The sequence below is a fragment of the Narcine bancroftii genome, chromosome 1 (genome assembly GCF_036971445.1).
Source record: "Narcine bancroftii isolate sNarBan1 chromosome 1, sNarBan1.hap1, whole genome shotgun sequence".
Classification (NCBI taxonomy): domain Eukaryota; kingdom Metazoa; phylum Chordata; class Chondrichthyes; order Torpediniformes; family Narcinidae; genus Narcine; species Narcine bancroftii.
In genome coordinates this window covers 357,812,417-357,835,216 of record NC_091469.1, presented here as the reverse complement: position 1 = coordinate 357,835,216, position 22,800 = coordinate 357,812,417, and the positions used below count along the sequence as shown (strand labels likewise).

The 22,800-nt window shown below is 40.0% G+C and overlaps 1 protein-coding gene and 1 long non-coding RNA gene across 12 annotated transcripts in view; one reads left to right on the top strand and one right to left on the bottom strand.

Annotated features, from left to right (window-relative positions):
• The window catches only part of grb10b (growth factor receptor-bound protein 10b), a 242,701-nt gene that overhangs the window by 44,510 nt on the left and 175,391 nt on the right, over positions 1 to 22,800 (top strand). The window contains exon 2 of one of the 11 annotated variants that reach the window (XM_069912181.1): positions 12,212 to 12,325. The exons of the other annotated variants lie outside the window; for them this stretch is intronic. The gene's annotated coding sequence lies outside the window, so the exon portion shown is untranslated. The remainder of the gene's footprint in view (positions 1 to 12,211; positions 12,326 to 22,800) is intronic. 11 annotated transcript variants of the gene reach the window in all.
• On the bottom strand, positions 1,407 to 18,317 carry LOC138750142 (uncharacterized). Its single transcript, XR_011349118.1, has 2 exons — positions 18,116 to 18,317; positions 1,407 to 1,784 (listed from the first exon to the last, which is right to left on the bottom strand). It is a non-coding gene; the product is annotated as an uncharacterized lncRNA (long non-coding RNA).

The window sequence follows — 22,800 nt, the reverse complement described above, 5'->3', positions numbered from 1 at the left end:
GCTCAGAGTTTCCTAGGGACCTCATAACTGACACTCAACACAGTAATAATCGTACAGTCATATTGCCTAATCGATGAATACTAATTAGTATTGAACAACATACTCACACACTATGAACACTCTCCTTACCAAAGCCTTACCACTCTGATGAAGACTTCTCCCTCAATGACAGCTCTGCTACATGGTTCCTCACCTTTATAGTGATGCTCCATTTGAACTCTGGGTCACCTGATCATGCCTCCACCAATGGCCTGTTCTTCAGCATGCTGGATTATTCGAGTATTATTATTTCACTCAGGGAATGCTTATTCCCATGTCTACTCCTGCATTAATATCTCCATGGAATGTTACAGTGCAGAACAGGTGCTTCCGCACTTAATGCGGTGCTGACCTATGTAAACTTCACGAGTCACACAACCCTCTATTTTTGTGAAAAACACAATGCTGAAGAAACTCAGCAGATCAAACAGTATACTTTACATGGCAAATATAAGCAATATTTCGGGCTTAGCCCTTCAAGGTATCTTCCCTTTCCACCATTTGGGGCTCAAAATAGTCCTTCTAAGTGAAACAACACTTTGTGTGACTCTGTGGGGATTGTTGACTGCATTTGTGGTCTTCTCAACATCTGAGAGACTGGACACAGGCTGGGAGATTGCTTTGCTGAGCATCTTTGCTTTGTCTGCATCAATGACGAGGATCTCCCAATAGCCAACCATTTCAATTCTGTACCCAACTCCTGCACAGACATGTCTGTCCATGGCCTCATGCACTGTCAAACCAGACTCCTTTGACTCCTTTCCTCCATCTCTCCACTCTTTCTCTCTCCATTTTTTCTTGTGTCCTCCCTCTCTTATCCACCTTTTACTTCCTGCCTGTGGCCCTGTGCTCCTCCCTCCACCATTTTATTCTGATGCCTGTCTACATTTTGCTCATACATTGATGAAGGGCTCAAGTCCAAAACATTGGTTACATATCTTTATCTTTGTTATATAAAGTGCACTGTTTGACCTGCTGAATGTCTCCAGCATTTTATTTTTACTTCAATCACTGTGTCTGCAGACTTTCATGTTTCACTCCTCTATTTTTATTACATCTACAGTGCTCTCCATAATGTTTTTATTTGTCCCTGTGCTTCACATCTTTAAAATAGTAATCTAACAATTCACATTTAATTAAAATGCACATTTCACATTTTATTCAAGGTCATTTGTAAACATTTTGGTTTGACCATATAGAAATTACAGCACTTTTTAGAGACAGTCTCCTCATTTCAGGGCACCATGATGTTTGTGAATTTGGCTTAACAGGTGCTTTTGAATCCTCAGGTACAGTATGTTTAATTGCTTCATTGGTGCAGGCTATAACACCCTAGCTTACAAACCAATAAAGAATACACTCGCCCATTTCTTTTAGTAGACCATGAAGTTGGCTTCCTTTTATTTTCTGCAGATAACATTGCATTCTTCAACTTCCCAAACACCACCCAGCCAAATGCCTTTGACCTTCTCATTGGCTTACCGCCACACAGGTGATCCTGACACTCTCACTCTCTTCCTCCTGTGTTTGAGATCCATCACCTGTATACTGACGCTTAATACACCCACGCATGCGTCCTATTACTCCTGTGCTTCGCTTAAGTCATTAGAGGTGACTAGCACTGCTCCTGATGCAGGTAAGTAAACGACTGCAACATTCTTGATCACCTTTTGAATCTGTAGTTGCTGTTTTGCAACATGAGGACCAAAGTTGTACCAATGAAAGTCAAAAAAGCCATTATGAAGCTGAAAAACAAGAATAAAACAGTGTGAGACATCATTCAAACTTTAGGATTTCCAAAGGCAACTGTTTGGAACATGATTAAGAAATAAGAGCATACTGGCGAGCTTAGTAATCACAAAGGGACAAGTAGGCCATGGAAGACTTCTACCGTTGATGACAGAAAAATTCTCACCATCATGAAGAAAAATTGCCAAATGCTTGACTGGCAAATCTGAAACACTCTTCAGGAGGTGGGTTTGGATGTGTCATTGATTAGGGCCTGCAGAAGGCTTATGAACAGAAATACAGAGGCAATGCTGCAAGATGCAAACCACAGAAACAGAATGGCAATATTAGTTTGCCAATAAGTATTTAAAAGAGCCTGCAAAATTCTGGAAAAAGGTCTCGTGGACAGATGAGACCGTGCATTAGAGTGATGGCAAGAGCAAAGTGTGCAGGCATAAAGGAACTGCCCAAGATCCAAAGCAGACCACCTCTTCTGTGAAAAATGGTGATGGGGGTGATATAGCCTGGGCATGTGTGACTGCCACAAAGCTGGCACACTTACCTTCATTGATGAAGTAGTTGGTGATGGCAGAGCAAAATGAATTCTGAGGTGTATAGAAATATCTGTTCAAGTTCAAGCAAATACCTCCAAATTCATTGGATGGTGCTTCATCCTGCAGCAAGACAATGATCCTAAACATCCTGCTGAAGCAAAAAAGGAGTTTTTCAAAGCTGGAAATTTCTTGAATGGAAAAGTCAGTCACCCAAACTAAATCCAATGGAGTATGCCTTCCATATACTGAAGAGAAAAATGTAAGATATAAGCCCTCAAAACAAGCAGGAGCTGAAGATGGCTGCAGTAGAGGCCTGGCAGAGCATCATTAGAGAAGATACTCAGAACCAAGTGATGTCTATGATTCACAGACTTTAACCAGTCATTGCATGCAAAGGCTTGGCAACAAAGTACTAAGCATGAGTACTTTAAAATATATACCCTTGCCATATCTCAAGTATTATGGTGCCCTGCAATGAGGGGACTATGTATAAAAGGTACTGTAATTTCTACATGGTCAAAGCAAAATGTTTACAAATAATCTTGAATAATATCTGGAATGTGCACTTTAATCACATGTGAATTGTTAGATTACACATTTCAAACTGGAGCACAGGGGCAAATAAAAGAAAAAAAAAATGCATCTTTGTCCCAAACATTATTTGAGGGAAATGTATGTGCCTATCTCAGAGTCTTTAAAATGTCCCTATTGTACCAGCCTCCACCACCACTCCAAGCCTTCATTCCAGACACCCACCAGTCTCTGTGTATGGGGGAGGGGGCTTGCTATCCATCCAATCTATGACCCTCATTAATCTTGCATATGTTAATGATGTTATCTTTCATTCTTCATTTCTCCAAAGCAAAAAGCCTTCGCTCAGTATTGCCTCATGAGACGACATGCTCTCAAATCCCAGCAACATCCTGGTCAATAACCTCTGGACTCTCTCATAGGCGACCAGAACTGAACGCAACACTCCCAAATGTGGCCTAATCACAGGTTTATATTGCAATAGCATTACCTCATGGTTGTTGAACTGAATCCCGTGGCTAATGAATGCACACCTTCTTGACCATCCGAACAAGTTGATCAGCAACCTTGAGGGATCTATGTACTTGAATCCAAAGATCTCATTATTCCTTTACATTGATAAGGATTCTGCTGTTAATCACATACTCTTTAGTTTGACTTTGAAAGTGATTATTTCATACATCTGAATGGAACTTCATCTGCCATTTCTCTGCCCAACTCTGCATTCTCTCGATATCCTGTTATAACCAGCAAAAATCTTCCACATTATCCACAACACTGAGCTTTGTGTCATCTGTAAACTTACCCACCCAAGTCTTTTATAAAATTCACAAAGATCAGGGATCTCTGAATAGGTGCCTGTCAAATGCCACCAGTCACTGACCTCCAGGCAGAATATATTCTATTACTACCTCTGACTTCTGCAGGCATGCCAATTCCCAATCCAAGCAGGCAAGGGTCCATGGATGTAATGACTTCTGAATGAACCTACAATAGGGGACCTTGTTAAATGCTGTATTTAAAAAAAAAAAAATTACATCCCATCCACTGTCCAACTTTCATCACTTTCTCTTTTCTCCTTCAAAAATTGAATTAAGCTCGTGAGGCATGACCTACCCCTCAGAAATTCCTGTTGACTATCCTCAAGAATTTTCTAAATGCTTGTAAACCCTACCCTTAAGAATGTTTTCCAATGGTTGCCAACCATGGACTCAAGATTCGCTGGTTTATTATTCCCAGGATTCTCCCTCTTAGCTTTCTTAAACAAGGGGCTATATTTGCTATTCACTAATCCTCCAATACTACTTCTGTGCTCCAGGAAGCAAATATCATTGCCAACAGCCCAGAAATCCCATCCCTCTCTTCCTGTAATAACCTGGGATATATACTGTCTGGTCCTGGGGGCTTATCAATCTGAATATTTTTAAGAAGATCCAGCACTTCCTTTTTCTGAACCTTCTCATACTCCAGCAAATTGGTCTGATCTAATCTTACCTCACATTCACCCTCTCCCTGGTGAACACTGAAGCAAAGTATTCATTAAGTACAATTGTCCTCCCCTCAGAATTAGAACTTATGAACAAGTCAAGAAATTTGGTATTTTGCAGTGTATATTCATTTTATAACATCTTACTACATCACTATAAGGGGGAAAAATAATAGTACATGAGAAATAAAAGAGTTTCTTTGGGTTCATAAAACTATTGAATCTGACAACCTCAGGGAAGAAGCTGTCCTTGTGCCATTGAGTGCTCACCTTTAGGCTTCTGTACCTTTTTCCCGATGGTTGCAGAGTAAAGAGGACATGGCCTGAATGGTGGGGGTCTTTGAGGATAGAGGCTGCTTTTTTAAGACATCTTGTGTATATGTTCTTGACGGAGTGAAGTCTGGTGCCTGTTAACAACCATCTGGAGTTTATTCTTGTCCTGAGAGTTAGCATCTCTGTTACCAGGATGTGATGCAACCAGTCAGAATACTCTCTACTGTACACCTGTAGAAGTTCACAAGAGTCTCTGGTGACATGCCAAATACTCAGATACCTAACAAAGTGTAGTCACTGGTGAGTCTTCTTTGTGATTGCATCACCTTGGAGATATTAACACCAAGAATTTGAAGCTCTTGATCCTCTCAACTACTGAGTCATTGATCAGGACTAGCTCATGTTCCTGAAGTCCACAATAATCTCTTTGGTTTTTCTGATGTTGAGTGTAAGGTTGTTATAATTGCACCATTCAATAAGCTGATTTATCTCCCTCCTGTACGCTTCCTCATTGCTGTTTGTGATTCTGCCAACAACTGTAGTGTTGTTGGCAAACTTGTAGATGGCATTTGAATTGTGCCTGGCCACACAGTTATGGGTGTATAGCGAGTAGAGCAGTGGGCTGAGCACACATCCTTGGGGTGCGCCTGTGTTAATCAGAGGAGGAGACGTTATTTCCAATTCGTACTGACTGTTGTCTTCTGATGAGGAAGTCGAGGATCCTGTTGCAGAGTGGGGTACAGAGGCCTAGAGTTTGTAGCTTCTCGACCATCACTGAGGGAATAATAGTATTGAAGGCCGAGCTGTAGATGATGGAGCAACTATATATATGAATTATTGATTTCGAGTTGGTCCAGAGCTGAGTGGAGAGCCAGTGATATTGCATCTTCTATGGAGCGATTGTGATGATAGGTGAACTACTAAGATCTTTGCTTAGATATGTGTTAATTCTGGCCATGAACAGCCTCTCAAAATATTTCATTACCGTAGAAGTTAGTGCTTATGGGCAGTAGTCATTGAGGCAGTTCACACTGCTCTTCTTGGGTACTAGTGTGATTGACCACCTCAGAAGGATTCACTCTGATAAGAAAAACAAAGATCTTAATTTTTTTTAAGGTGCTAATAAAACAAAAGAAATCAGAAATCAACCAAATTTAAATACATTTTTTAAAGCACCTGCCAGTGCTGATAATGAAGGAGATCAGTATCTCCCTTAATATAGCAAAATAAGGAAAATTGTATACCATTGTTCAGGAGATCATGATACCAGCAATTAAGGATGGATGCCATTAAGTGCAAATACAGTGTGACAACGCTTTGATGAGATGACCGATGATATGGAGAAAACCTTGGCATCTGAGCTTCTACATTGCAAGTTTTCCATCCAATTTGATGAAGCAACTTTTGGCATTTCAAATATTCTCATAGCCTATGTGAGGTATTATCTTCTTTCTTCTTTCTTTGGCTTGGCTTCGCGGACAAAGATTTATGGAGGGGTAATGTCCACGTCAGCTGCAGGCTCGTTTGTGGCTGACAAGTCCGATGCAGGACAGGCAGACACGGTTGCAAGGGAAAATTGGTTGGTTGGGGTTGGGTGTTGGGTTTTTCCTCCTTTGTCTTTTGTCAGTGAGGTGGGCTCTGCGGTCTTCTTCCAAGGAGGTTGCTGCCCGCCGAACTGTGAGGCACCAAGATGCACGGTTTGAGGCGATATCAGCCCCCTGGCGATGGTCAATGTGGCAGGCACCAAGAGATTTCTTTAGGCAGTCCTTGTACCTCTTCTTTGGTGCACATCTGTCTCGGTGGCCAGGGGAGAGCTCACCATATAACACGACCTTGGGAAGGCGATGGTCCTCCATTCTGAAGACGTGACCTACCCAGCGCAGTTTGATCTTCAGCAGCGTGGATTCGATGCTGTCGGCCTCTGCCATCTCGAGTACTTAGATGTTGGAGATGAAGTCGCTCCAATGAATGTTGAGGATGGCGCGGAGACAACGCTGGTGGAAGCGTTCTAGGAGCCGTAGGTGATGCCGGTAAAGGACCCATGATTCGGAGCTGAACAGGAGTGTGGGTATGACAACGGCTCTGTATACTCTAATCTTTGTGAGGTTTTTCAGTTGGTTGTTTTTCCAGACTCTTTTGTGTAGTCTTCCAAAGGCGCTATTTGCCTTGGCGAGTCTGTTGTCTATCTCGTTGTCGATCCTTGCATCCGATGAAATGGTGCGGCCGAGATAGGTAAACTGGTTGACCGTTTGAGTTTTGTGTGCCCGATGGAGATGTGGGGGGGCTGGTAGTCATGGTGGGGAGCTGGCTGATGGAGGACCTCAGTTTTCTTCAGGCTGACTTCCAGGCCAAACATTTGGGCAGTTTCTGCAAAACAGGATGTTAGGCGCTGAAGAGCTGGCTCTGAATGGGAAACTAAAGCGGCGTCGTCTGCAAAGAGTAGTTCACGGACAAGTTGCTCTTGTGTCTTGGTGTGAGCTTGCAGGCGCCTCAGATTGAAGAGACTGCCATCCGTGCGGTACAGGATATAAACAGCGTCTTCATTGTTGAGGTCTTTCATGGCTTGTTTCAGCATCATGCTGAAGAAGATTGAAAAGAGGGTTGGTGCTAGAATGCAGCCTTGCTTCATGCCATTGTTAATGGAGAAGGGTTCAGAGAGCTCATTGCTGTATCTGACCCGACCTTGTTGGTTTTCGTGCAGTTGGATAACCATGTTGAGGAACTTTGGGGGGCATCCGAGGCGCTCTAGTATTTGCCAAAGCCCTTTCCTACTTACGGTGTTGAAGGCTTTGGTGAGGTCAACAAAGGTGATGTAGAGGTATTATAGTCCAAGCCTAAAGTGCTATATTGATTAGTTTTTGTTTGCCAAGTACCTTAAAGGTGATGTGAAAGGTGAGACAAAATTTCGATGTTTGGAGGATTATTTGAAGAAACACTATGTTTCCCCATGGGAATATTACTGCAGTGGTTACCGATGGTACACCAGCAATGGTTGGCTGTTGTGGAAGATTTCTGCCTTTCTCAAGGAAAAGGTTCCTAATGTACATACTTTTCACTGTATTACACAGACAACATCTTGTAGCCAAGAAGCTCAGTGGTGAACTGCATAATACCTTAAAATATGGTCAGTAAATAAAGCATATCTTCTCAATTTGTGACTGTTTGCAATGATAAAAATTGACAAAACTTTGAAACAATTACTTTTGGACAACTAGGTAAGGTGGTTGTTAAGATGCGATAGCTTGCAAATACTTGTTGACTTGTATGGCTCAACTGTGGAGTTTCTTACGGATGTGGATCCATTATTATGTGACGAGTTGAAAAGATGTAAGAACCATCTATTCTATTGGCAGACCTATATTCAAAATTTAAAGAAATACAGAAACGTCTACAAAGTAAATATGCTTCCATTATTCAACCCCGAACAATCCTAATATGTTTCCAAGTCAAAATAGACCTATTTAAATCTTCATTGGCACATAGAAATTTCAAATGTTTTTCAAACTTACGGCAATTGGAAGAACATGAAAACATTTCAGACTGTGATCTGGAGACATACATAAAGCACTTGAAAATTGAGGGAAAACTTTAAAGTCTGTTTCGAGGACCTGGAGAAAATACACGTGCCTGACAGGATAGTTATTCTGTCTGATTTGGAAATGGAAAATGCAGACATTGAATCTCACTTAGAAGATGAACTTGTTAATATGTATGTGGATCTCAAAGCAAAATCATTGTTCAAAAGTAAAAATATCAGTGATTACTAGAGCAACATAAATATTGCTACAAAATACCCCAAGCTTTGTGCAGTGGTTGAGCCATTTATACTTGGCATTCCCAAGTTCGTACATGGTTGAAGTTATTTTTAGCCATGCAAGTGTAGTTATAAGAAAGCAGAGGAACAGACTGAACCTGGTGACCTACGACTAAAACTCACTAATCTCCAACCAAAGCAGGGTTTGGTATGCAGTTTCCCCTCACTAATGCATATGGAAACTGCATGTCTACTTAATCATTATCATTATTTATTGTACATGCCTGGGGTCAATGAGGGAATCAAGGTTTCCATGAAGGGGTCAATGGTCTAAAAGGTTTGGGGGGCCCTATTTTAGATAATCTTAAAATTATATGCATGATATGGATAGATAGTTAAATTTGGACGTACAAACATATTGTTAGTGGGATCCTTTGAACACTATGGAAACGCTGTGCATTTCTGTATGGTTTCATTGTCCAAGTTTATCATCCATTGTGTAATTTTAACATAATAGCTGGTTAATCACATGATTTATCATTTTTGAACACATTCCAAATAAAGAATAGAAAAAGTTTAATAAGATGATTTCTTAATCCAAAATGCTTGCAAATGATGGGGTCAAATAACATTTTGCAGGTTAAAGTTTGATGGAATAAAAATAGCCTCTTTATTCTGATATATTGAGCTGTTTAACTCATTAGGTCTATGCCAGCTAAAAAACGGAACAATCTTTTTCAGTTAGAACATAGAACAATTACAGCACAGAGACATGCCACTTCAGACCCTCAAGTCTGCCGAATTTCTATTTCTTATTTCCTTGTTGCCCTTCAATTTCTTTTCTCTCATAAACATCAACTCCACTTTGATTTTTCTTTTGTTAGTTATTGACACTATTGAAGTCTTTTAACTTGTGTGTCCAGACAATTATACAAGTTTAAAGTTAAAATTTAGGTTTGGTGAGTGAAGTGTTCTACTACTGTATATTAACCACAGTCAGTAAAATGAGGCAGAAAAACTTAGTATTGAGTCAAAAGAAAAACCAAATTGAAGAAAATGAATATCTCTCTGCCTGTCTGATGAATGAATATCTATCTGCCGGTCTGATCTGAAAACATCAAGTATAACAAAAAAATTAGTACAAATAAAAAGGCCAAAAATGCAAAAGATTTGTGAGCAAATATATGATGTAGTAAAAGTGTACTGATGTCTCGCAAATACATTGTTATAAAATTGTCTAGTATGGAAGGAATGAAAAAATCAGACTCGCTAAATGAAGTTTTCTTCATTCAATTGAAAACGTATATAAAGTGGCAAAGAACACTCAAGTCCAGAGACTGGTGATTTTTTTTATCTGTTTAAAAAAAATCTAATTAAGTGAATAAATATAGGATCTTCAACTATTGTACAGAAATGCAAAAGTTGCAGACTTCTGTCATCTGATCACTGCTGTCAAATGAATCCACAGTTCGACAAGTTGAACTGGACCACCAGGGAAGCACAGAGATTGTGCAGTTTCTCAGCAATTATGCAAGGAAGTAAACTGCCTAAAGTGCCAATTTGAGTGTCTGTTCATGTTTCATTTCATTGGAGTGGATGGGCTGCAATAAGAAGGTTATGTTTCATATTGTTTACATTTTTATGAATTTCATGTTATTTTAATAGATTTGATTGCTTTTTAAATTCTGACATTCAAAAATATTTATAAAATATTTGAATTAATTGACCACTTTGACAATATGTTCTGCCTGGGGATATGGGTTCAACTGGTGTCAAAGTATTTCTGCAGATTTTGTGATCTTGTGTCTGAGATTTGACTGGTCAAGATTATGCCAGCTTCCTTTCTCATCTTTCTTATTTTAATTTCTCATCCTGGTCTTGTTTGAGGTAAGAATAGTTTTACTAAGAGAAAACTATTTGAAAATTCTGAACTATTGTAAAATTTAAAAATAAGCTGATATACAGTATTAAGGATGCAAGATGAATAAATTTTCAGAATCTGTCTGTGTTTACCTTGGGACATTGAAAACCCCAGGGAAAAACCCCATTCCCTACTTTGAGGGGAACAGGGCTAAGGTGAAAAGTACAATTTTTCAGCTTTTGCTTCTTTTGTGGGAGTCACTGTAATTTATGAATTGTTGGCAATTAAATACTTGGCCACATTTAAATATGACATTAGCAAGGTTTGAATTTTGTGGTGTTAACAAAAATGCCAAAGAGCACCCTGGGAGGCATGTCTCAAACTGCTATTTCTTAACTTCAGTAGAGCTTCATGCTGGCAATAAATTTCACCTCTGGAAGGTTAACATTGGTATTTATTTGTTGGTACACACATAAAATATAGAAAAATACAACAGAGTACTGGCCCTTCAGCCCTCGATATTGTGCTGACCCATATATTTCTGCCTAAAAAAAAGTACTAAACCCTCCCTACCCCATAATCCTCTATTTTTATTTCATCCTTGTATCTGTCTAAGAGTCTCTTAAATCCCCCCCATGTTTCAGCCTCCACCATCATCTCCAGCAAGGCATTGCAGGTACCCACAACTCTGTGTGTAAAGCATCTATCTATGCCTCTCATAATCTTCTAGACCCCTATCAAGTTTCCTCTCCTCCTTCTATGCTCCAAAGTGAAAAGTCCCAGCTCTGCTAACCTTAATTCATAAGACATTTTACAATTCAGGCCACATCCTGGTAAATCTCCTCTGCAACCTCTCTATTGCTACCTCATCCTTCCTATAATGAGGTGACCAGAACTGAACACAATACTCCAGTTTCATCACAGATTTGTAGAGTTGCAACATGACCTCTCTATTCCTGAACTCAATCCCCCTATTAAGGAAAGCCAGCATCCTATCAACCTGTGCAGTGGCCTTGAGGGATATATTGATTTGAACTCCCAAGGTTCCTCTGTTCATCCAGACTGTTAAGGAACTAACCATTAGCCCTGTACTCAACCCTCTGATTTGTCCTTCCAAAATGCATCACCTCACACTTATCCCAATTAAAATCCATCTGCCACTTTGCTGCCCAACTCTGCATCCTGTCTATATCTTCTTGTAATCTTGTGACAATCTTCAGCTCAATCCACAACTCCTCCGACCTTTGTGTCATCCGCAAACATATGGACCTATCCTTCCGCCTCTTCATCCAGGTCACTTATAAAAATCACAAAGAGCAGAGGTCCCAGAACAGATCCTTGCAACTCTCCACTAGTCACTGACCTCCAGGCAGAAAATTTTCCTTTCACTACTATTCTCTGGTTTCTTCCTGCAAGCCAATTTTTTTTATCCACACAGCCAAGGTTCCATTGATCCCATGCCTCATAATTTTCTGGATGAGTCTCTTGTGGGGGACCTTGTCATATGCCTTGCTAAAATCCATGTAAACAACATTTACTGTCTTACCCTCATCAATTTATTTTGTTATCTCCTCAAGAAAACTCAATTTGGCTTGTGAGGCACAACCTTCTCTTCACAAAGCCATGCTGACTATCATTGTGTAGACTGTACTTCTCCAGATGGTCATAGATCTTATCCTTAAGAATCCTCTCCAATAGTTTTCACATCACTGTCATAAGACTCACTGATCTATAATTCCCAGGATTCTCCATATTACCCTTTTTTTTAAAAAAAACGAGGGGGGCTACATTTGCCATTCTCCAATCTTCCAGCACCTCCCTGTGACCAAAGAGGATTCAAAGATCATAGCTACGGCCCAAGTTATCTCTTTTCTCACTTTACACAGCAACCTAGGGATATATTGTGTTTAGCCCTGGGGACTTAACAATCTTATGTTTTTAAGAAGATCCAACACTTTCTCTTCCTTAATCTCCACATTGTCCAGCACACAGGCCTGTTTTATTTCGACCTTGGATGGTGGTGTCCTGGTCGGCCAACCTGTTCTATTTCGACCTTGAATGGTTAAAAAAGAAGACAGTGTGGGAGGAAAAGACAAAAGGTTTGTGAAATTACAAGTTTTTTTTCACCCAAGAAAAATGAAGGGGGAATTCTTGCATTACCCTTAAATATCACAGTTGTAATTCCATGGTTTTCCAGCAAAATAACGTTGTTTTTCAGGCACTTAGGCAGAGCATTTTTTCAAAGAAATAAAAAGGGTCAACCAACTGATTTTTGTTATTCCTGGCCACAGGAGTCATACTGGAGAATTGGAGGATGGCAAATAGCTATTTATCAAGAAAGATAAGAGGGAGAAACTTAGGAATTAGATCATAAGGCCATAAAACAATCAGATATAGGAACATAAGTAGGCCATTAGGCCTATCGAGTTTGCTCTGCCATTCTATCATTAGCTGATTCATACTCACACTCAAGCCCACTCCCCTGCCTTCTCCCCATAACCTTTGCTTCTCTGACTATTCAGATGCCTAGCAATCTCTGCCTTAAATACACCCAATGATGGCCTCCACAGTTGCCTGTTGTTGAAAATTCCGGAGCTTCTCCACACTCTGGCTAAAGAAATTCCTCTTCGGTTCTCTTTTAAATGGGTGCCCTTTGATTCTGAACATTTGCCCTATTGTCCTCTACTCTCCTACTGTGGAAAACAACTTTGCCTTATCTGCTCTGAGCAGGCATTTCAACATTTGAAATGCTTCTGCAGTCCCCCCTCATTCTTATGAAGTGCCCCTCAGCAACATGTATTTGGCATTGGATACTGCTGGGGGGAACAGCCTACCAGGGACGAGTCATGGGGGTCAGGTCTCTGGCACAGGGGCTGCCCCTGAGGCTCAGAAGGGAAAGAGGGATAAGAACAGGGTAATTGTGGTTGGGGACTCGCTTGTCAGAGGGACAGATAGGAGGTTTGTTAGACGAGATCGGGGATCCAGGTTGGTCTGTTGCCTCCCTGGTGCTAGGGTCAGGGATGTCTCTGATCGAGTTCACAGAATTCTGCAAGGGGAAGGTGAGCAGCCAGAAGTCGTGGTCCATGTGGGGACCAATGACTTAGTTAGAAGTGGGGATGAGGGCCTGAAACAGGAATACATAGAATTAGGCAGGAAGTTAAAAAACAGGACCTCTAAGGTAGTAATCTCTGGATTGCTGCCGGTGCCACGCGCTAGAGAGGGTAGTAATAGGAGGATGTGGAGGATGAATGCGTGGCTAAAGAGCTGGTGCAGGGGATAAGATTTTTGGATCTTTGGGATCTCTTCTGGGGAAAGTCGAAACTGTACAAAAGGGACGGACTCCACTTGAACTGGAGGGGGACCAATATAGCAGATTTGCTAGAGCTGTGGGGGAGGGTTTAAACTAGTTTGGTAGGGGGGTGGGGAGCAGAGTTTGCGAGTAGTGCCTAAGGTGCATGGCCACCTAGTTAAGAATGATAAAGATAACAAAGGAAGGATGGAGGTTAAGGTAAAAGGTAGAATAGGGAATATATGTGAGGGTCATTCTCTGAAATGCATGTTCTTTAATGCAAGTGAACAAGGTAGATGAGCTTAGAGCATGGATTGGCACTTGGAATCATGATGTTGTGGCAATTAGTGAGACCTGGTTACAGGAGGGACAGGACTGGCAACTAAATATTCTAGAATACAAATGTTTTAGTAGTGATAGAACAGGGGGTTAAAAAAAAAGAAAGGGGGAAGAGTTGCTCTGTATGTTAAGGAGGACATTACTGCCATGAGGTGGCAGGATGGTTTGGAGGGATCGTCCAGTGAGGCTGTTTGGTGGAATTGAGGGGTGGAGGAGGCATGAGGGTACTAATAGGAATGTATTACAGACCACCAAATGGGCCAAGAATATTGGAAGAACAAATTTGTAAGGAGATAGCATATATGTGTAATAAACATAAGGTAGTGATCATGGGAGATTTTAACTTCCCTCACATTGATTGGGATACCCAGACAGTAAGAGGGCTGGATGGGCTAGAGTTTGTCAAATGTGTGCAAGATAGTTTTCTTAATCAATACGTAGAGGAACCGACTCAGGATGGTGTAATACTGGATCTCCTGTTAGGGAACGAGATAGGTCAGGTGTCTGAGGTTAATGTTGGAGAACAAATTGGGTCTAGTGATCACAACTCTATTAGTTTTAGGGTAGTTTTAGGGAAGAGCAAAGAAGGGCCTAAAGTTGAGGTTCTGGATTGGAGAAAAGCAAATTTCGAAGGAATGAGAATGGCTTTGGGGAGTATTGAGTGGGACATGATTTTTTCAGTAAAGGATGCAAATGAAAAATGGAGAATATTCAAAGAAGAAATTTTGAGACTACAGAGTAGATATGTCCCAGTGAGGATCAAAGGAAAGGCTGGAAGTCATAGGGAGCCTTGGTTTTTGAGGAATATTAGAAATTTGGTTAGGAGAAAGAGGGAGGTGTACAAGAGGTATAAACAGCAGGGTGATGAGAAATTGAAAGAGGACTACAAGGAGTGTAGAAAAAACCTTAAGAAAGAAATTAGAAAGGCCAAAAAGAGACATGAAGAGGCTTTGGCAGGCAGAGTAAGAATAAATCCAAAGGGTTTCTATAGGTACATTAAAAGTAAAAGATAAGTGAGGGATAAAATTGGACCCCTTGTAGATAGGGAGGGTAGACTATGTGAAAAGTCAGAGGAGATGGGGGAAATTTTAAATGATATCTTTTCCTCTGTATTCACTGGGGAAAAAAATATTGTACCAGTTGAAGTAAAGAAAAATAGTGGGGAGGTCATGAATTATTTAAGGATAACCGAGGAGGTAGTGATGGCAGTGTTAAAAAAAGATAAAAGTGGACAAATCTCCGGGTCCGGACAACGTATTCCCAAGGACATTCAGGGAGACTAATGTAGAGATAGTGGGGCCATTAACAGAGATATTTAGGATGTCACTGGTCACGGGGGTAGTGCCAGAGGGTTGGAGGGTGGCTCATGTTGTTCCGCTGTTTAAGAAAGGGTCCACATGTAAGCCAGGAAATTATAGACCCTGTGAGTCTGACGTCTGTGGTGGGTAAGTTGATGGAAAGTGTTCTGAGGAATGGCATTTACAAATATTTGGAAGAACAAGGATTGATAGGAAGTAGTCAGCATAGTTTTGTCAGGGGTAAACCTTATAGAGTTTTTCGAGGGGGTTACAAAAAAGATTGACGAAGGGAAGGCTGTGGATGTTGTCTATTTAGACTTTAATAAAGCTTTTGACAAAGTTCCCCACAGGAGTTTAGGAAAAATGGTGGAGGCATTAAGTATAAATAAGTGAAATGGATTCAGCAATGGTTGGATGGGAGGTGTAAGAGAGTAGTGGTAGAAAATTGTCAAATTGGAGGCCGGTGACTAGTGGAGTTCCTCAGGGATCGGTCCTGGGTCCACTATTGTTTGTTATATATATTAACGATCTGGAAGAAGGGGTGGTGAATTGGATAAGTAAGTTTGCAGATGATACAAAGATTGGTGGTATTGTGGACAGTGAGGAAGATTACTGTAGCTTAAAAAGAGATATAGGAAAGCTAGAGGAGTGGGCTGAGAAATGGCTGATGGAATTTAATACGGATAAGTGTGAAGTGTTGCATTTTGGAAAGGCAAATCTAAATAGGTCATATACATTGAATGGTAGACAATTGAGGAGTGCAGAGCAACAAAGGGATTTGGGAGTTATGGTAAATAGTACCCTCAAAGTTGATACTCAGGTAGATAGAGTGGTTAAGAAGGCATTTGGAATGTTGGCCTTCATAAATCGGAGTATTGAATTCAAGAGTTGGGATGTTATGATGAAATTGTACAAAGCATTGGTGAGGCCAAGTTTGGAATACTGTGTGCAGTTTTGGTCACCGAATTATAGGAAGGATATAAACAAAATTGAGAGAGTGCCGAGAAGGTTCACGAGAATGTTGACAGGATGTCAGGGTTTGAGTTACAGAGAAAGGTTGAGCAGCCTGGGGCTTTTTTCTCTGGAGCGTAGAAGATTGAGGGGGGATTTGATGGAGGTGTTCAAAATTTTAAAAGGGATAGAGAGAGTCAACATGGATAGGCTTTTTCAATTAAGAGTGGGGGATATTCAAACCATGGTTTGAGATTCCAGGGGGAAAATTATAAGGGGAACATGAGGGGAAATTTCTTCACGCAAAGGGTGGATGGGACGTGGAATAAGCTTCCGGCAGAGGTGGTTGAAGCAAGGACATTATTTACATTTAAGGAAAGACTGGAGAATTACATGGAGGGGAGAGGATTGGAGGGGTATGGACCAGGTGCTGGTCAGTGGGTCTAGGAGGGTGGGGATTTGTTCTGGCATGGACTAGTAGGGCCAAACTGGCCTGTTCTGTGCTGTATATGGATATATGGTTATATGGTTAAGAGTACAGTCAAAGAGCCATCAAATGTTCCTTATATGCTGATCTCTTCATTCCAATAATTATTTTTGTGAATCTTCTCTGAACCCTCTCTAACACCAGCACATCCTTTCTCAATTGAGCCCAAAACTGTACCCCTCCCTCCAAATGAGGCCTCTCCAGTTCCTTATAAAGCCTCAACATCACATCCCTGCTCTTATATCCTGTTCATCTCAATATGAATGCCAACATTGGATTCACCTTCTTCACCACTGATTCAACCTGGAGGTTAATCCTTGGGATGTCCTGCATGGGAATCTCAAGTCCCTTTGCACCACCAAATTTTGAATTTTCTCCCCAGCCAAATAATAGTCTGTTCTTTTATTCCTTCTACCAAAGTGCATGTTCAGACACTACAATATGTAATTCTTTTGCCACTTCTTTGCCCATTCTCCTCATTATCTAAGGTTTTTTCTGCAGCCTCTTCGATCATCTGGAAACTTACCAAAAAAAACCATTTATTCTGCCATCCAAATCATGAACATACAATGTTAAAAGAAGTGACCTGACACTAGCTCCTGGTTGTTACGTGAGATTAAATCAAGTTCACTGCATTCACAGAGAGGCGAGTCTAGACACAGGCTAACAAACAAAGGATGATCTTTATTGCACACACGGGGTAGACACAAAACGTCATTTGATACTAAAACAATATTGACATTCACACTGGATGCAGTAATCTCCGATACCAGTGGCAGCCTACTCTCTCTCTTTATTACACATATGCATTAATATAGTAGTTGATAACTAGGACTCTCTCACAAGACAGGAGCATTAGCACACACTCCCAATTCCCTGTACCAACAGTATGGCCCATTGCTAAATATTTCCAAGCAATACCACGGTCCTGCTCTAAGTGTAGTGTACACCTAACCAACAACTTCTCCAGCAATATCCACAGTTCGTGGCCTGGTGTGGAACTTCATTTGTAGTCGGGATTAAGGAGCAAAGGTAATTAGTAAGTGATTTCAAGGGACCAGTGGTCAGGTGTGCACAAATGGGTTGGCAGAGTCCAACCTTGATCAGCAGGTGAAGTAACTTCTGACTAGGTTCCAGGTGGAGAGTACACATGACCCTCCATAATCCACACTACATTCCACGCTTCGGAAGTCACACCACTCGCCAATCATCTACAAAGGTGAACAACAATTATGTACAATGGATAACAAAAAAGCAAGGAAATCTTCAACTGACAGTTTACCTCAATTAAATGAATTGTACATAAATTGGGGGAGTGTCACGTGATGGTGTAACGTCAGGTTAGAGAACCAAGCTCCCCCCAAATTTAAAAAAAGTGTTATAAAAGAAAGAGATAGAAGGAAAAGAAGAAAAAATAATATTTAAAGTAACAGAGAACAGCCTAGAGATGTCTCCAAAGAAAAAAAGCTGCTGCTGGCTCAAAAGAGAAACAACAGAAACTACAAGATAAAGAAGGGAGGCCTACCTTGAAGATGGATCAGGAGCTGTTCCAAAGGCAGCAACCTGTCAGAAGAAATCCATGCTTGGGGCGACTCAGGATGTTTCGACATCAGGCCACCTCCAACAATGGCTGGAGGTCCCAAAAGAAGTGTCTCTGCACATGCGTGAAGAGTTGCACGTGGAGGAGACACGTGATGGAGTAGTGGCCGGTCTGGGAATTCCAGCCCTCTCCTGAAAAGTTTAAAAAAAAACACACACAAAGCACAAAGGTACAAGATTAAAATTTGTAATAAAGTAAAAATAAACACACTGACAGGAGGGGGGAACAGCTTCAGGAGTTTTGAACTCCTGAAGAAGAGAAAGGAGTTCAATACAGCAAAAACGATCTTATGGAAAAAAGGTATAAATTTATGTTAAAGTACCCAGCGGTACTTAAAATAGTTATTCCAGGGCAACAAAACAGACTATTCTCGGATCCAGAGGAAGCAAGGAAATTTGCAGAACAACTACAAAACAAGCAGAGAGATGAAGACATGTAATGAGAGTAAAAATGACCACGAACTATATGTATGTGTGTAAAGGGGTATATGTGTGTATATATATATATCGGGCACACAAAACTCAAAACGGTCAACCAGTTTACCTATCTCGGCTGCACCATTTCATCAGATGCAAGGATCGACAATGAGATAGACAACAGACTCGCCAAGGCAAATAGCGCCTTTGGAAGACTACACAAAAGAGTCTGGAAAAACAACCAACTGAAAAACCTCACAAAGATAAACGTATACAGAGCCGTTGTCATACCCACACTCCTGTTCGGCTCCGAATCATGGGTCCTCTACCGGCACCACCTACGGCTCCTAGAACGCTTCCACCAGCATTGTCTCCGCTCCATCCTCAACATCCATTGGAGCGCTTTCATCCCTAACGTCGAAGTACTCGAGATGGCAGGTCGACAGCATCGAGTCCACGCTGCTGAAGATCCAGCTGCGCTGGATGGGTCACGTCTCCAGTATGGAGGACCATCGCCTTCCCAAGATCGTGTTATATGGCGAGCTCTCCACTGGCCACCGTGACAGAGGTGCACCAAAGAAAAGGTACAAGGACTGCCTAAAGAAATCTCTTGGTGCCTGCCACATTGACCACCACCAGTGGGCTGATAACGCCTCAAACCGTGCATCTTGGTGCCTCACAGTTTGGCAGGCAGCAACCTCCTTTGAAGAAGACCGCAGAGCCACCTCACTGACAAAAGGCAAAGGAGGAAAAACCCAACACCCAACACCCAACCCCAACCAACCAATTTTCCCCTGCAACCGCTGCAACCATGTCTGCCTGTCCCGCATCGGACTTGTCAGCCACAAACGAGCCTGCAGCTGACGTGGACTTTTTACCCCCTCCATAAATCTTCGTCCGCGAAGCCAAGCCAAAGAAGAAGAAGATTAGTGTGTATACATGAATATATCCGTATTTAGAGGAAAATATATAGAGTATAGACAAGAAAGGGAATGGAGGGAATAAGGAGGGAATTAAAAGAGTGACCTTTGTTACATATGAAAATTGAAATCTTTTCGGGGGTGGCTGGGTGGGGAGGAGTTACGGTCACTACAAAATCAGTTGACGTTTGCGAGTGAATTTGCAAATCCAAATGGAGAGGGGAGATGTGGTTGTCCGACAAGGGATAAAGGGCAACTCAGGAGGGGGAGGGGAGAATGGGGTTAAAGAAGTTTTAAACAGGAGAATAAGGAAAATGTTTGATGTTTTAGAAATGTTGTCTTATAAAGTGTTCAAAACAAGAAAGCAGAAATGGATAAGAAGGAAAGGTGATGATGGAGAAACGGAAAGGGAAGATAAACAAAGTATGAAATGGCTACGCTGAACTATATGACTTTAAATATTAACGGAATACATAACCAAATTAAAAGGAAGAAATTGCTAAATGTACTGAAAAAAGAAAAAATTGATATAGCATTTGTGCAAGAAACACATTTAACCGAATTGGAGCACAAGAAATTAAAGAGAGATTGGGTAGGACACGTAACAGCAGCGTCGTATAATTCAAAAGCAAGAGGAGTAGCTATATTAATTAGTAAAAATGTGCCAATTAAAATAGAAGAGGAAATAATAGATCCAGCAGAGAGATATTTAATGATAAAATGTCAGATATATTCGGAGTTTTGGAATCTACTCAATGTATATTCACCTAACGAAGAAGATCAAAAGTTTATGCAAGATATTTTTTTGAAGATAGCAGATACGCAAGGGAACATATTAATAGGAGGGGATTTCAACCTGAATTTGGATTCAAATATGGACAAAACTGGGAAAAAAATTAACAGAAAGAACAAAGTAACCAAATTTATAATTAAATCGATGGAAGAAATGCAACTTTTGGATATATGGAGAAAACAACACCCAAATGAAAAGGAATATTCATATTACTCGGGTAGACATAAAACATACTCAAGAATATACCTATTTTTATCAGCTCGTATGCAAGATAGAGTAAGAAAAACAGAATATAAAGCTAGAATATTATCGGACCATTCATCCTTAATATTGACAATAAAGTTAGAGGACATCCCTCCAAGAATGTATAGATGGAGATTAAACTCCATGCTACTCAAAAGGCAGGATTTTAGAGAATTCATTGAAAGACAAATTAAAATGTATTTTGAAATAAATATGGAATCAGTGAAAGATAAGTTTATACTATGGGATGCAATGAAAGCATTCATAGAGGGCAAATAATAAGTTATGTAACTATAATCAGGAAACAGAGCAGTTGGAAAGGGAAATAGTATATATAGAAAAAGAATTAGCAATGAAGGAAGATACAACTAAAAGAAGAGAATTGGCAGATAAAAAAGTAAAATATGAAACACTACAAACGTATAAGGTGGAGAAGAACATAATGAAGACAAAACAGAAATATTATGAACTAGGGGAAAAAAACGCACAAAATTCTAGCATGGCAGCTTAAGACAGAACAAGCTAAGAAAATGGTATTAGCATCAAGGAAAAAAGACAAACAAATCACATATAATCCAAAGGAGATCAAGGAAAACTTTAGAGAATTCTATGAACAATTATACCAAACTGAAAACGAAGGGAAAGAAGGGAAAATAGATGAATTTTTAACGAAAATTGAACTACCAAAACTACAAATAGAGGAACAAAATAAATTAACAGAACCATTTGAAATAGTAGAAATACAAGAGATAATAAAAAAATTACCAAATAATAAAACACCAGGAGAGGATGGATTCCCAATAGAATTCTATAAAACATTTAAAGATTTTTTAATTCCTCCCCTCCTGGAAGTAATCAACCAGATTGATAAAACACAAAGCTTACCAGATTCATGTAAAACAGCAATAATTACAGTATTACTAAAGCAAGGGAAAGATCCACTCGCACCTGCGTCATATAGACCAATATCATTACTTAACACAGATTATAAGATAATAGCTAAACTATTAGCAAACAGATTAGCAGAGTATGTACCGAAAATGGTAAATCTAGACCAAACTGGATTTATTAAAAAAAGACGCACAACAGACAATATTTGTAAATTTATTAACTTAATTCATGCAGTAGAAGGGAGTAAAGCGCCAACAGTAGCAGTTGCTTTAGACGCAGAGAAGGCCTTTGACAGAGTAGAATGGAATTATTTATTCAAAGTATTGCAAAAATTCAGTTTACCAGAGAAGTATATTAATTGGATTAAAGCATTATATAAGGGGCCATTGGCGAAAGTGACAGTAAATGGATATATATCAAAGCAATTTAACTTAAGCAGGTCAACACGGCAGGGATGCCCACTATCACCCTTATTGTTCGCGTTAGCTATAGAACCACTAGCAGAATTGATAAGAACAGAAAATAATATAAAAGGGATAAAAATAAAAGACAAGGAATATAAAATCAGTTTATTTGCGGATGATGTTATAGTATTCTTAACAGAACCAGAACTATCAATAAAAGAATTATATAAGAATTTGAAGGAATATGGAGAAGTGTCGGGTTACAAGATTAACGTAAATAAAAGTGAAGCAATGCCAATGAATAATGCAGATTTCTCAAAATTTAAGAAGGAATCACCATTCAGATGGCAAATGCAAGCAATAAGATATCTAGGTATACAAATAAATAAAAATCTCGGCCATCTATATAAACTCAATTATTATCCACTAATGAAAAAAATTACAGGACGATTTAGAGCATTGGAAAGATTTACCATTAACACTAATAGGAAGGATAAACTGTATTAAAATGAACATTATCCCAAGGATATTATACCTATTTCAGGCATTGCCAATACACTTGACAGAGAAATTCTTCAAGGAGTTAAAGAAATTAATAAGGAAATTTTTATGGAAAGGGGGGAAACCGAGGATAGCACTAGATAAATTAACAGAATGGTATAAACAAGGAGGCTTACAATTGCCAAACTTTAAAAATTATTATAGAGCCGCACAATTAAGATTTTTAGCAAACAAGGGAAAAGCCAGATTGGACTAGATTAGAATTAGATAAAATAGGGGAAAAGATACCTGAACACATATTATATAAATGGGATGAAAAATTGGTACAACATAGAAGTTCTCCAGTATTACATCATCTACTCAATATTTGGAAAAAGATTCACGTAGAAAGGAATAAAACAAATTATCAATTACCAAAACTAATATTGACGCAAAATAAGTT